At 41.5% G+C, this 13,206-nt stretch overlaps 1 pseudogene; it reads right to left on the bottom strand.

The window, feature by feature from the left end:
- Positions 1-115: 115 nt before the first annotated feature.
- On the bottom strand, positions 116-1,762 carry LOC110579640 (annotated as a pseudogene).
- Positions 1,763-13,206: the final 11,444 nt, after the last annotated feature.

Here is a 13,206-nt window from a genome sequence, read left to right on the forward strand (position 1 = left end):
ATTACTGATAACATTGTTACAGAAGAATGTCAGTTTACTCCAGGGCATTTCAGTATTCCTGAGGAATAAACATGATTTCTCTTTTCCTCTCACTGGGGGTGTTCTCAGGTGTAAGTCACTGCCCGGGCTCTTTGACATATTTTCCATGTAGAAGATACGGAGCCTGGAAATCATGCTGACAGTTGGAGTAGGCCATTCCCAATCCCATGCCAGAATTAAAGGCTAATGGCCACATTCTTCTTTTAAAGAAGATAAGTGAAAAAACAAGTCCTACTCAGAAACTAGTCCCGATTTTCACGGACCCCATCTGCCATGCACCGGTCCCACTTCCTGCCCAGCTCTGAATCCCAAGGGTTCCCCACCCACAGCTCCCGCTTTCCTTAAGGTGGGGGCGGGGGGTTGCCCTGCTCCTGAGATGAGTGAGATTTTAAAATATACTGAATGAGGGGTGCCTGGCTGACTCACTCTTTGGAGCATGCAACTCTTGGTCTTGGGGTTGTGAGTTTGAGCCCCACATTGGGTGTAGTGATTACTTAAAGATAAAAAAAAATTTTTTTTAATAAAATAAAAATAAAATGCACTGGATGGGATTAACAGCATATTAGACATTACGGTACAGAATAAAAGATTAGTAAAGTTGAAGATATAGCTATAGAAAATATCCAAAATGAAACAGAAGAAAAGAGAATGTCAAAATAATGAACAGAGCATTAGTGAGCTGTGAGACAACTTTAAGCAGTCTAATACATATGTAGTTAGAACCTCTGAAGGTGATGAGGGTGGGATAGAAAAATTATTTAAGGTAATAATGGTTGGGGTGCCTGGATGGCTCAGTTGGTTGAGCATCTAACTTTTGGTTTCAGCTTGGGTCACGATCTCAGGGTCATGGAATCAAGCCCCATGTCAGGCTCCATGCTCGGTAGGGAGTCTGCTTGGGATTCTTTCCCTCTCCCTTTCCCCTCTGCCCCTCACCCAGATCTCTCTCTCTCTCAAATAAATAAATAAATCTTAAAAAAAATGAAGCAGTGGGATCACCTGGGTGGCTCAGTTGTTAAGTGTCTGCCTTCGGCTCAGGTCATGATCGCAGGGTGCTGAGATTGAGCCCTGCAACAGGCTCCCTGCTCAGCAGGAAGCCTCCTTCTCCCTCTCCCACTCCCCCTGCTTGTGTTCCTTCTCTCACTTTGTCTCTCTCTGTCAAATAAATAAATAAAATCTTTTAAAAAAAATTTAGGGGCACCTGGGTGGCTCAGTTGGTTAAGCGACTGCCTTCAGCTCAGGTCATAATCCTGGAGTCCTGGGATCAAGTCCCACATCAGGCTTCCTGCTGAGCAGGGAGTCTGCTTCTCCCTCTGACCCTCTTCCCTCTCGTGCTTTCTCTCTCATTCTCTCTCTCTCAAATAAAAATAAATAAAATCTAAAAAAAAAAAAAAATTCCAGTGGGCTTTTTGTAGAAATTGACAAGCTGGTTCTAAAATTCATATGGAAATGCAAGAGCCTAGGATAGTCAAAACCTGATTTTAAGACTATATAAAACTATAGTAGTCATGACAATATGGTCTTGGCAGAAAGATTGAGAAACAGTAATGGAACAGAACAGTTTTGAGAAACACATCCACGGAGTATATGGACAACTGATTTTCTACAAAGATTCTAAGGCAAGGATAACCTTTTCTACAACCAGTGTTGAAACAACTGGTTATCCCTATGCAAAAGAAAAATATAATAAAATGTAAAAAGAATTTTTATTCATACCTTGCACCATCTACAAAAATTAACTCAAATTGTAGTCCTAAATGTAAAACTGAAAACTTTATGACAATGGGTTAACCAAAGTTTTCTTAGATCCAATACCAAAAGCACAATCCATAAAAGAACAAATTGATAAAATGAATTTCATGGAAATAAAAAACTTCTGCTTTTCAAAAGGCACTGTTAGAAGAATGAAAAGACAAGTCACAGACTAAGAGAAAAATATTTGTAAATCATAAAAAATAAAGTACCAGAATATATAAACAACTCTCAAGACTCATGAAGAGAACAAACAACCCAAGAATGAACAAACAATTTGAATAGACACTTCACCAAAGACGAGATATGGTTGGTAAATAAGTGCATGAAAAGATGCTCAACATAATTAGTTATTAGGGAAATGCAACTTAAAACTGCCATTAGAAACCACTACACACCTATTATGGGGTGCCTGGCTGGCTCTGTTAGAGGACATGCAACTCTTGATCTGGGGGTCATGAGTTTGAGCCCCGTGTTGGATGTAGAGATTACTTAAATAAATAAAACTTAGAAAAAAATGTTAAAAAAAGAGAAACCTCTATACACCTATTAGAATGGCTAAGATTAGTAAAGCTGACCACAGCAAGAGTTGGAGGAGCTGGAACTCTTTTACGCTGCTGGTTGGGAATATAAAATTGTACAATGATTTTGGAAGTTAATTCAGCAGTTTCTTAAAAAGTTAAAAGTACATTTACCTTTTATATAGAAATTTCATTCCTAGGCATGTAGCCAGGAGAAATGAAAGCATATGTCCATACAAAGATTCGTATATGAATGTTCACAACAGCTTTATTCCAGTGAGTACATATTCCAAAAACTGGACACAATCCAATGGTCCATCAACTGGTGAATGGATAGACAAATGGTGGTATATCCATTCAATGGTATACTGCTCACCAATAAAAAGAAATGACCTGTTGATACATGCTACAGTATGGATGAAGCTCAGGATAATTGTGCTGAGTAAAGAAACCAGACACAAAAGAGTACATACTGTGTGATTTCATTTATATAAAATTCTAAAAAATCTAAACTGATCTATGGTGATAGACAGCAGATCAGTGATCTCCTGGGACATGGCAGAAGGAAGGGATTGTAAAGGAACATGAGGAAACTTTGGGAAGTGATGGATATATTTGGTTTCATGGGTCTTTACATATGTTAAAGTTTATCAAATTGCACACTTTAAATATGAACAGTTTATTTTGTCATTTCCTTCTTAATACAGCTGTTTGTAGGGGCGCCTGGGTGGCTCAGTCGTTAAGTGTCTGCCTTCGGCTCAGGTCATGATCTCAGGGTCCTGGGATCAAGCCCCGCAACAGGCTCCCTGCTCCTCGGGAAGCCTGCTTCTCCCTCTCCCACTCCCCCTGCTTGTGTTCTCTCTCTCTCTGTCAAATAAATAAATAAAATCTTGGGGCGCCTGGGTGGCTCAGTTGGTTAAGCGGCTGCCTTCGGCTCAGGTCGTGATCCCAAGGTCCTGGGATCGAGCCCCACATTGGGCTCCCTGCTCGGCAGGAAGCCTGCTTCTCCCTCTCTCTCTGCCTACTTGTGCTCTCTATCTCTCTGTCAAATAAATGAAATCTTTAAAAATAAATAAATAAATAAATAAATAAATAAATAAAATCTTTTTTTAAAAAAATAAAATAAAGCTGTTTGTAAAAATTTCCCAAGTGATTCTAAGACCCAGCATAGATTTAGAATACTGTTACAGAACATTTAAAGCTTAAAAGAAACCCCACAATTGCATACAATCCCAACAAATTTATTGTTGGTATTCTGATGGATCATCTAATCTTGTCTTCAAATTTGTATACATTTACTTATGACAAGTTCTTTTTTTTTTAATCAGAAGAGTAATATATGCCCAATGAAATCTGGAAAAATATAGAAAGTAGAAAGAAGAGAAAAGATCACCCATAATCACACTACTCAAATATAACCACTGGTGACATTTTTAGTATATTTTCTCCCAGGCTCAGAGGAAAGGTCTCAGCTGTAGAAACAAAATTTGGAGGGGAGCCTGGCTGGCTCAGTTGGCAGAGCATGCAACCCTTGATCTTGGGGTTGTAAGTTTGAGTCCCACACTGGGTGTAGAGATTACTTATAAATAAAATATTTTAAGAATAAATAAATAAAATTTGCAGTCACTGGCACAGGGACGGTAATTTTGATTTTGATTTTTTAAAATAAATTTTAGGGGTGCTTGGGTGGCTCAGTCAGTTAAGCCTCTGACCCTTGATTTCAGCTCAGGTCATGATCTCAGTGTCGTGGGAGAGAGCCCAAGTTGGGCTCTGCATTCATCAGGGAATCTGCTTAAAATTCTCTCTCTCTCTCTCTGCCCCCTGCCCCGGCTCACACTCTCTCTCTCTTTATTATTTATAAATAAATAAATAAATAAAACCATTATTTAAAAAAAAGGACATCTGATTATGGAGTAGAAATTCAATATTAGGGAATTATTATTCATTTTCCTATGTGCGATAATGATTTGGTTAGGAAGGACACATCCTTTTTGGGGCATGCATGCTGAAGTATATGTACTGCTGAAGTGTCATGATGTCTAACACTTATTTTCAAAAGGTTTAGGAAAAAAACAACAAAAAAAGTACACACATGCCTATGTGTAGGTAAAGCAAATATGGGAAATGTTAGCAGTTATTAAATCTGAGTATTTGGTTGATCGTTGTATTATTCTTTCAATTTTTCTATATATTTGAACATTTTCATAATTAAAATTTTATTTATTTATTTATTTATTTATTTAAGAGGGGGAGGCGGAGGGGCAGAGGGAGAGAATCTCAAGCAGACTCCCTGCTGAGCACTGAGCCCCATGCAGGGCTTGATCTCATGACCCTGAGATCATAACTGGAGCCGAAACCAAGACTAAGATACTTAACCGACTGAGCCACAAGGCAGCCCCCTAATCAGATAATCAAAATTGCCCATTTTATAGCTTTTTTTTTTAACAAGAATCCACTGACGTTTCACATAAAGTGTTTTGGTCTTACAGCTCTTCAGTCTCCTCTAACCTAGAACAGCAGTGCCCCCTCCCTCCTATCTTCCATGGCACTGATGTTTTGAAGTAACAAGGCCAACTGTCTTGAGTAATGTCTTACATTCTGTCATTGTCTAATTGCTTGTGGTGTTATTTAACTTACTCCTCTGTCTTGTGTATTTCCTATAAATTGGAAACTAGGTCTCAAGTCCTCATTATATTTGGGATAAATATTTTGGGGCAAAATACAGAGCTTCATAGGTCATGTTGGGGTACCTCACATTGTATCATTTCTATAGACACATCATGTCAGGGGTCTCTCTGTAAATAATGCTGATGTTGATCAACCAGTGAGGGGGTGACAGATAGCCAGCTCTCACTATTGGAAAAAAGATCTGTTTCTCCTTTGCAATTAACAAATAAGCTGTGGGGTGATACATTGTCACAGTGGAAATAGCCTATTGTCAAATAGCTAAAATCTAAGTTTTAGCAGGCATTGATGATCTTTCATCAATTATTTCACTGGGGGTTGCAAAATGTTAATTTAAAAAAAATTTTTTTCGGGATGCCTGGGTGGCTCAGTCGGTTGAGCGTCTGCCTTCAACTCCAGTCATGATCCCAGGGGTCGAGTCCTGCATCGGACTCCTTGCTCAGTGGGGAGCTTGCTTCTCCCTCTCCCTCTGCTGCTCCCTCTGCTTGTGCGCACCCTCTCTCTCTCTGTGTCAAATGGGTGAATAAAATCTTTTAAAATCTTAAAAAAAAATTTTTTATTCTATCATTCTTTCTGTGCTTACTAGCATCACTCTTTGGTAAAGAAGAGTTTTCTTTCTCTTGAGGATGAATTACAGGTCCTACTAGAAAGATGGGTTAAACACTTAACTCCTTCTAATAACCAATAATCAGAGTAAAGAGCCACTATAATAGTCATCTCCAACAATGGCAAATAACTTTCTCTCTCTCTCTCTCTCATTTTATAAACCCATAGATTTTTATTTATTCAATGTTTTATCATTAATTACATTCTTTTTTTTTTTTAAGATTTTATTTATTTATTTGACAGAGAGAGACACAGTGAGAGAGGGAACACAAGCAGGGGGAGTGGGAGAGGCAGGCTCCCCGCTGAGCAGGGAGCCTGATGCGGAGCTTGATCCCAGGACCCTGGGATCATGACCTGAGCCGAAGGCAGCCACTTAACAACTGAGCCATCCAGGCACCCCAGTTACATTCATTTTTTGTTGTTGATACTCAAATTGTCCCAAATTCAGGCAGTGAAAGCCTCTTCAGCTGCCTTTGTTTCTTTTCTTTTTTTTTTTCTTAAAGATTTTATTTATTTATTTGTGTGAGAGAGAATGAGAGAGAGCACATGAGATGGGGGAGGGTCAGAGGGAGAAGCAGACTCCCTGCCGAGCAGGGAGCCCGATGTGGGACTTGATCCCGGGACTCCAGGATCATGACCTGAGCCGAAGGCAGTCGCTCAACCAACTGAGCCACCCAGGCGCCCCAGCTGCCTTTGTTTCTTATTGACATACCCTTATTAATCTTGAGTGCATCCCTACTTTTTGGCACAACAAAATGTTCTAGGCTCTACTTATACTTTCTCTGCCCAAGTTCTAGAATCAGGGATTTCTCCAAAGAGCCCTGGCCAATTTTAATGAGAAAAGGTGTTTTTTTTTAAAGATCTTTTTTTTTTTTTTTTTAAGATTTCATTTAGGCATGCCTGGGTGGCTCAGTCAGTTAAGCGTCTGCCTTCAGCTGGGGCTGTGGTTCCGGAGTCCTGGGATGGAGCCCTGGATCAGGCTCCCTGCTCAGCAGGAGCCTGCTTCTGCCTCTCCCTCTGCCTGCAGCTCCCTCTGCTTGTGCTCTCTCTGTCAAATAAATAAATGAAATCTTTAAAAAAATAAAGATTTCATTTATTTATTTGAGAGAGAGAGAGAGTGCGAACACAAGCAGGGGTGAGGCAAGGAAGAGGGAGAGGGAGAAGCAGACTCCCCACTGAGCAAGGAGGCAGGGAGCCTTTGACGCAGGGCTGGATCCCAGGACCCTGGGATCATGACCCAAGCCAAAGGCAGATGCCTAACTGACTGAGCCACCCAGGTGCCCCTAAGATCTTATTTTTTTTTAAGTAATCTCTACACCCAATGTGGGGCTTGAACTTAAAACCGCAAGATCAAGCATCACATGCTCTACTGACTGAGCCAGCCAGGCTCCCCAGTGGGGAAAGGTACTTAAAGACTAAGATTTGGGTTTGGGTTCATTGCTACTGGCTTGTTATTACTTCCAAGCCCTCCTTTTCACTGGGTAAATCTAGGAATATATATGATCCTGAGGTTATATTGTTATTTCCAATTTATAAGTGTTTTTCTGAAGTTCTTTGACTTTATATTGGGATCTTTTTTTCTCTTGTATAGAATATTTTTACTCTTGATAATCACATATTTACTTATTTGCTTTATTCTGTACTATACATATACTAGTTTCAAAATTACCATACCAATATTAATAGTAACAATAAAAACACCAGTTGAAGTTTTGGTCTTCAGAATACATCCCTTTAAGTGTATAGACTTCCTGTGTTCAAAGGTCATTCTATTGTTCCTTATTCATTTTAAGTCATGAGAATGAATTTTATCACTTAGATGGAGAAGAGAACTGGTCCCTGAGGAGAACAGTTGGTGGGAAGAAAAGCAGGAATTTGAGGTGTCACAGGGACTCAGGATAGTTTTTCACTACCATTGGAGGGCCCAAAATTGCATTGACAGCAGCTTAGAGCTCAAACATGACACAGACAGATAGATGCTACCAATAATAACAAAAAAAAACATATTTAGGGAATAGTTTTCTATATTCCAGTGTGAAATAGAAAAAATATATATGCATAAGTTTCTGCCCCCGGTTCCTGGAACAGAGCTCCTAATACCTTTGTAATTTTCTAAGTGATAAAAACACTAAGAGTATCTTTTGTTCTAATATTTGGCCTTTAACCCTGGTTCCTAACACAGAGGTCCTAGACCCATTGGAATTTTCTGGGTGATAGGAGCATCTTTTATTCTAATGGTTCAACTCTTGGTGGGCTCCTGGATAGCTTCTGAAATGGAGGCTAGTCACCAGAAAGACCAAGCCATGATTAGAGGCTTGGAATTTGCAGCCCCATCCTCCAACCTCAGAGAATGAAGAGCTGGAGTTTGAGTTAATGATCAAGAATCATTAACTATGTGGTTAAGCGACTGCCTTCGGCTCAGGTCATGATCCTGGAGTCCCGGGATCGAATCCCGCATCGGGCTCCCTGCTCGGCAGGGAGTCTGCTTCTCCCTCTGACCCTCCCCCCTCTCATGTGCTCTCTCTCATTCTCTCTCTCTCTCAAATAAATAAATAAAATCTAAAAAAAAAAAAAAGAATCATTAACTATGAAGGGGTGCCTGGCTGGCTCAGTCAGTGGAGCGTGCAACTCTTGATCTCAGGGTTGTAAGTTTGAGCCTCATGTTGAGGGTAGAGATTACTTAAAAATACAATCTTTAAAAAAAAAAAAGAATCATTAATGATGTGATAAAGGCTCCATAAAAGTCCCCAAAGTTTGGGGTTTGGGGAGCTTCTGAGTTGGTAAGCACATCCACCTGCCAGGACAGTGGTGCACCCCAAGTCCCTGGGACAGACCTTTCCAGACCTCACACTATGTGTATCTTCATCTGGTTGTTCATTTGTATCCTTTAAAATATTCTTGGTAATAAATCAGCAATAGTAAGTTCTGGGTTCTGTTCTCCTGGGTTCTGTCCATTCTGGCAAATTACCAAACCTGAGGAAACAGGGTCATGAGAACCTCCAGTTTGTAGCCAAGTGTGACAGAAGTTGTGGTAACCCGGGGACCCACTGCTTGTGATTGGTATCTGAAGTTAGGGGCAGTCTTCTGGGACTGAGCCCTTAACCTGTAGGAACTGTGCTAACTCCAGGCAGTTGGTGTCAGAATTGCTTGGTGTGGAAAACCCACACATGTAGTGTCAGAAGTGTTGTGAGTATGGCTGTTGTAGTGTGAGAGTAAAGGAAAATAGTGAGTTTTTCCTACACAGCCAGGCACTGTGTTTAGTGCTTTACACACTGTTACCCATTTAATCTTTGTAGTAAGCCTATGGAGTCGACGTTATTACCATGTCCATTCTCCACATGAGGAATTGAATTACAGAGAGATTGAACAACTCCCCCAAGACCACACAGCAAGCGAGGAGATCTGGTTTCTCACCCAGGCAGTCTGCCTCTAGAGCAAGCTCTTAATCATGAATGCCCAATGGATTTGGAAACACAGCAGTTGTCAGTCTCCTTAAAAAATGCAATTTCAGGGGTGCCTGGGTGGCTCAGTCGGTTCAGTGTCTGCCTTGGGCTCAGGTTATGATCCCAGGGTCCTGGGCTTGAGCCCTACATTGGGTTCCCTGCTCAACTGGGAGGCTGCTTCTCCCTCCCCCTCTGCCTGCCACCCCTGCTCTTGTTCTCTCTCTCTGTCAAATAAATAAATAAAATATTTTTTTAAAAAAGAAACAATTTCATTGGAAAGAAGGGGAGAGAAGCTAGATTGGAGTACAGTAGAGTAGATGTGGAGGAAGAAAGCAGAGACACTGAACTGAGTCAGATTTTTGAAGAAGTCTGGCTGTGAAATGGAACAGAGGATAGAAACGCAGAGAAAGAGGATGTAGAATCAAAGGAGAGTTGCTTACTTATTTTTTGATATGGTAGGATCCAAAAGATATTCATTTGCTGATAGAATAAGCCAATAGAGAGGGCGAAATTAGTGAAGCAAGAGAGAGGGTAGAATTGAGAAGGTGAAAGGCATGGGACCCTGAGACCCAGAGCGTCAACGGTGGAGATGGTTTTAGATAGGGTGAGAGATATCTCTTCAGGACAGAGGGGAAAGTAAGTGAGTTCTCTTGACTTCCATTTCTTCAAGAAGCTTGAGACAACATTGCCAACTGAATGTGGAGAGAGTTCTTGAGAGAGGTTTGAAGGAGAGGAGAATGTATGAAACAGTTGTCTGATAGAATGAGCCAAAAGAGTTATCTCGGTAAGGCTGAGACCCCACTGGGGTTTGTGTACTTGAATCAAAAGTAAAACAAAGCTAAGACATATCATTTTCTCCAGCTGTGTTCAACATGGCTGCCAGAGAAGGCAGATAAATGATGGGCTCATTCTGTGTTGGGAATTACCTACGAGAGGATGGGACAAGGATCCTTCATCCATCACAGTGATGGAGCAGGGAATCCAGGTGGACCAGGAGGCACATGGAAACAGAGGGGATGGGTGGGCAGTGTGTCAGGGCCAGTGGATTTGTGGTCTCACGGAGGTCAACGATATGTACAGAAGGAAAAATTCTTCCTCTTCCCTTCAAGGTCTTCCACCTGGACTAAGAATTACATTTACATTAGACAGATTAACAGAGAAAAAAAAACCAGTTTTGTTATATGCACACAGAGGCCCGATGGTGAAATTGAGACCTAAACAAATGACCATCATAGGCAGTTTTTACACAGTTTAGACAAAGAGACGATAAATTTGTGAGGAATTGACAGGATAAAGAAAATAGATGTTTTAGATGTTTAATTAGTAAGGAATTTTTTAGAAGATTTTATTCATTTATTTGAGTGAGGGAAAGAGAGAGAGCACAAGCAGGGGAGGGGCAGAGGGAGAGGGGGACCAGGCTCCCTACTGAGCAGGGAGCCCAATGCGGGACTCAATCCCTGGACACTGGGATCGTGACCTGAGCCGAAGGAAGATGCTTAACAGACTGAGCCACCCAGGCACCCCATAATTAATAAGGAAATCTAAGTGGAATTTGTGCTGAGGTAGTAAATTAGTAAAAAATTAACAAGGTTTGTTTCTACAGCTTTCTCGGTTTTAAAGTTTCTCTCTCTGGTGATGAGGTATTTTTACTTCTTAGTACAGGGAGAGTATTTTTCATATGGGAGATTTGTTTCCTGATTTCAGCAGGACAGAGGAGGAAGTGTCCTTCCACCAGTTGCTTCCCAAATAGTTTCAATTCAGAATAATCAGGGTGTTATTGTGGTACATTTTGGGTGGTCTGCCATTGGCCCTTACAGATCAAAGGAGAGGAGGTGGTAAAAGGAAATCAAGGGTTCAGACTTGGCTTTCAGATATGACCTGGGAGACCAAGGTCATTGGAGGAGAGGAGACCAAGGAAAGCTCTGATGTTGAACCAATCATCCTAGAAGTATATCAGGAATAGAGGTAAGAAGTAAAACAACCAGTTTTTCTTTTTCTTTTTTTTTAAGGATTTTATTTATTTATTTCACAGAGAGAAACACAGCGAGAGAGGGAACACAAGTAGGGGGAGTGGGAGAGGGAGAAGCAGGCTTCCCGCTGAGCAGGGAGCCCGACAAGGGGCTCGATCCCAGGACCCTGGGATCATGATCTGAGTCGAAGGCAGACGCCTAATGACTGAGCCACACAGGCGCCCCAAACAACCAGTTTTTCTACAGGGGAGGAAATGGAGGTGAGAGATGTTGAGGAACATTCTTAAGATCACACAGTGATGATGGCAGGGGAGCTGGGATTTGAGGCCACCCTCTACCTAACCCTGGAGCGTGGGTCACACCTCTACTCTGCTCAATCAGTGAGTTCAGCCTCTGAGGCTAGGGCCCTGAGGGCTTCTGTCTCCTCTCCTGCAGGGCTAGCCTTTGCCAGGCCACCTCATGCCAACCATCAGCATGGGTTACCCCAGCCACCTGCCCCCATCTTCTCTGAATTCTGCATTCTGTTCACTGTCATGGACTTTTTCTCCTCCCCTTTAGCTGATCTGTCTGCAGAACCTGTTCTACCCTGGAGGCTGCGTCAATAGCTCCAGATCATGCTGTTCATGACACAGCCTGTCCCATGGCCAGGCCTTCTTCTGACATGGACTGTGAGGGAAATGATAGTCATAAAGCAAATAACAGCACCTGCTTCTGTGAACCCTCACAAGCACCCACTCTACACCAGACTTGGTATCTGTCCCCTCTTATTTGATCCTCATGACATCTGGTTGTACCCATTTTACAGATGAGAACACAAAGGCTCAGAGAGATAAAGTCACTTGTCTATGACCCCACAGCCAGGAAGTTGCAGAGCTGGAGTTAATCCTGAAAATGTTTAGCTCTCAAAGTCCTTGTCCTTTGCAAATTCTGAAGAAAAAAAAATTAAATTAAATAATGGGCATAATAGTGTTTGTTCCAGTAGAACACATTTTTATTAAAATAACTTTTCGAAAGAATTGCATGTTTCCTGACCTCCATCTGCCAGAGCATGCTGGCATTCCCTGTCAAATCTCCTTCAAGAATTCTTTAGAATTCTCTGGGGGTGTCTTTCCTGTGTTCCAAAACAGATCCTGTTGGCTGCCACGTGACCTTACCATTGCTCACCCTAATTGAGTAGGTACTTAGAGTGTGCCTGGCATCTGGCCTAGCATTCTATGCACATGATTTCATATACATGTCCACACACCCCTAATATACCTACATAAAATATAAACAAATTATATATATAAATATAAAAAATACTGTTTCTCCCTCACAAATGAGGCACAGAGAAGTAAGGTGGGTAGCTATTGGTAGCATCCAGACCTCAGGGTTGGAAAAACAAGCTGTAGTGTCCATCCCTGCAGTAGTGATCCTGGCATCTTTCCCGGCCTGAATTCTCAGTGTGATATGGGGAGTTGTTCCTAACTGTACACAGTCCCCAGGCCTGGTGCTCTGGCTTTCATGGACATTCTATGGGCCACCCAACATCCTTTATTGAATTTCTTTCCTACTCAAACTGAAGAGAGTTGGTTTCTTTTATTTGCAACTAAGCTTTTTTTTTTTTTTTTAAAGATTTTATTTATTCATCTGGGGGAGAGACAGACAGACAGAGAGAGCACAAGCAGGGGGAGAGGCAGAGAGAGAGGGAGAAGCAGACTCCCCACTGAGCCGGGAGCCCGACATGGAGCTCTATCCCAGGACCTGGTGATCATGACCTGAGCCGAAGGCAGACACCTAACCATCTGAGCCACCCAGGCGCCCCTGCAACTAAGCTTTCTGATTGATATGTTCCATAGCAACTCTATCAGGTACGTGTGTTTTTTGTATTAAAAGTATTTTTGAGTTATTTAATTAATGTTTTAAAGTAATAATATAGGTGCTTGTGAATCCACCATCCCAAAATAAAATGCAGAACCTCACAGTAACCTGTGTCTGTCTGTCCTCCTCCCCACCCAACCCTTTCCCCGACCACAGTGACCATCCTCCTGAACCCTGTGTTCATCATTCCCTCTCTTTTTATTTTAAAAAAATTCTATTGAATTGTAACATATATACAGTAAAGTACACAAATATCAAGTGTACAATTCAAATTTATATGTCTGTATAGGTTTTTGTATAACTAGATCAATATACAGAATATTACCCATGTCC

This window comes from Neomonachus schauinslandi, chromosome 10 (genome assembly GCF_002201575.2).
Source record: "Neomonachus schauinslandi chromosome 10, ASM220157v2, whole genome shotgun sequence".
NCBI lineage: Eukaryota > Metazoa > Chordata > Mammalia > Carnivora > Phocidae > Neomonachus > Neomonachus schauinslandi.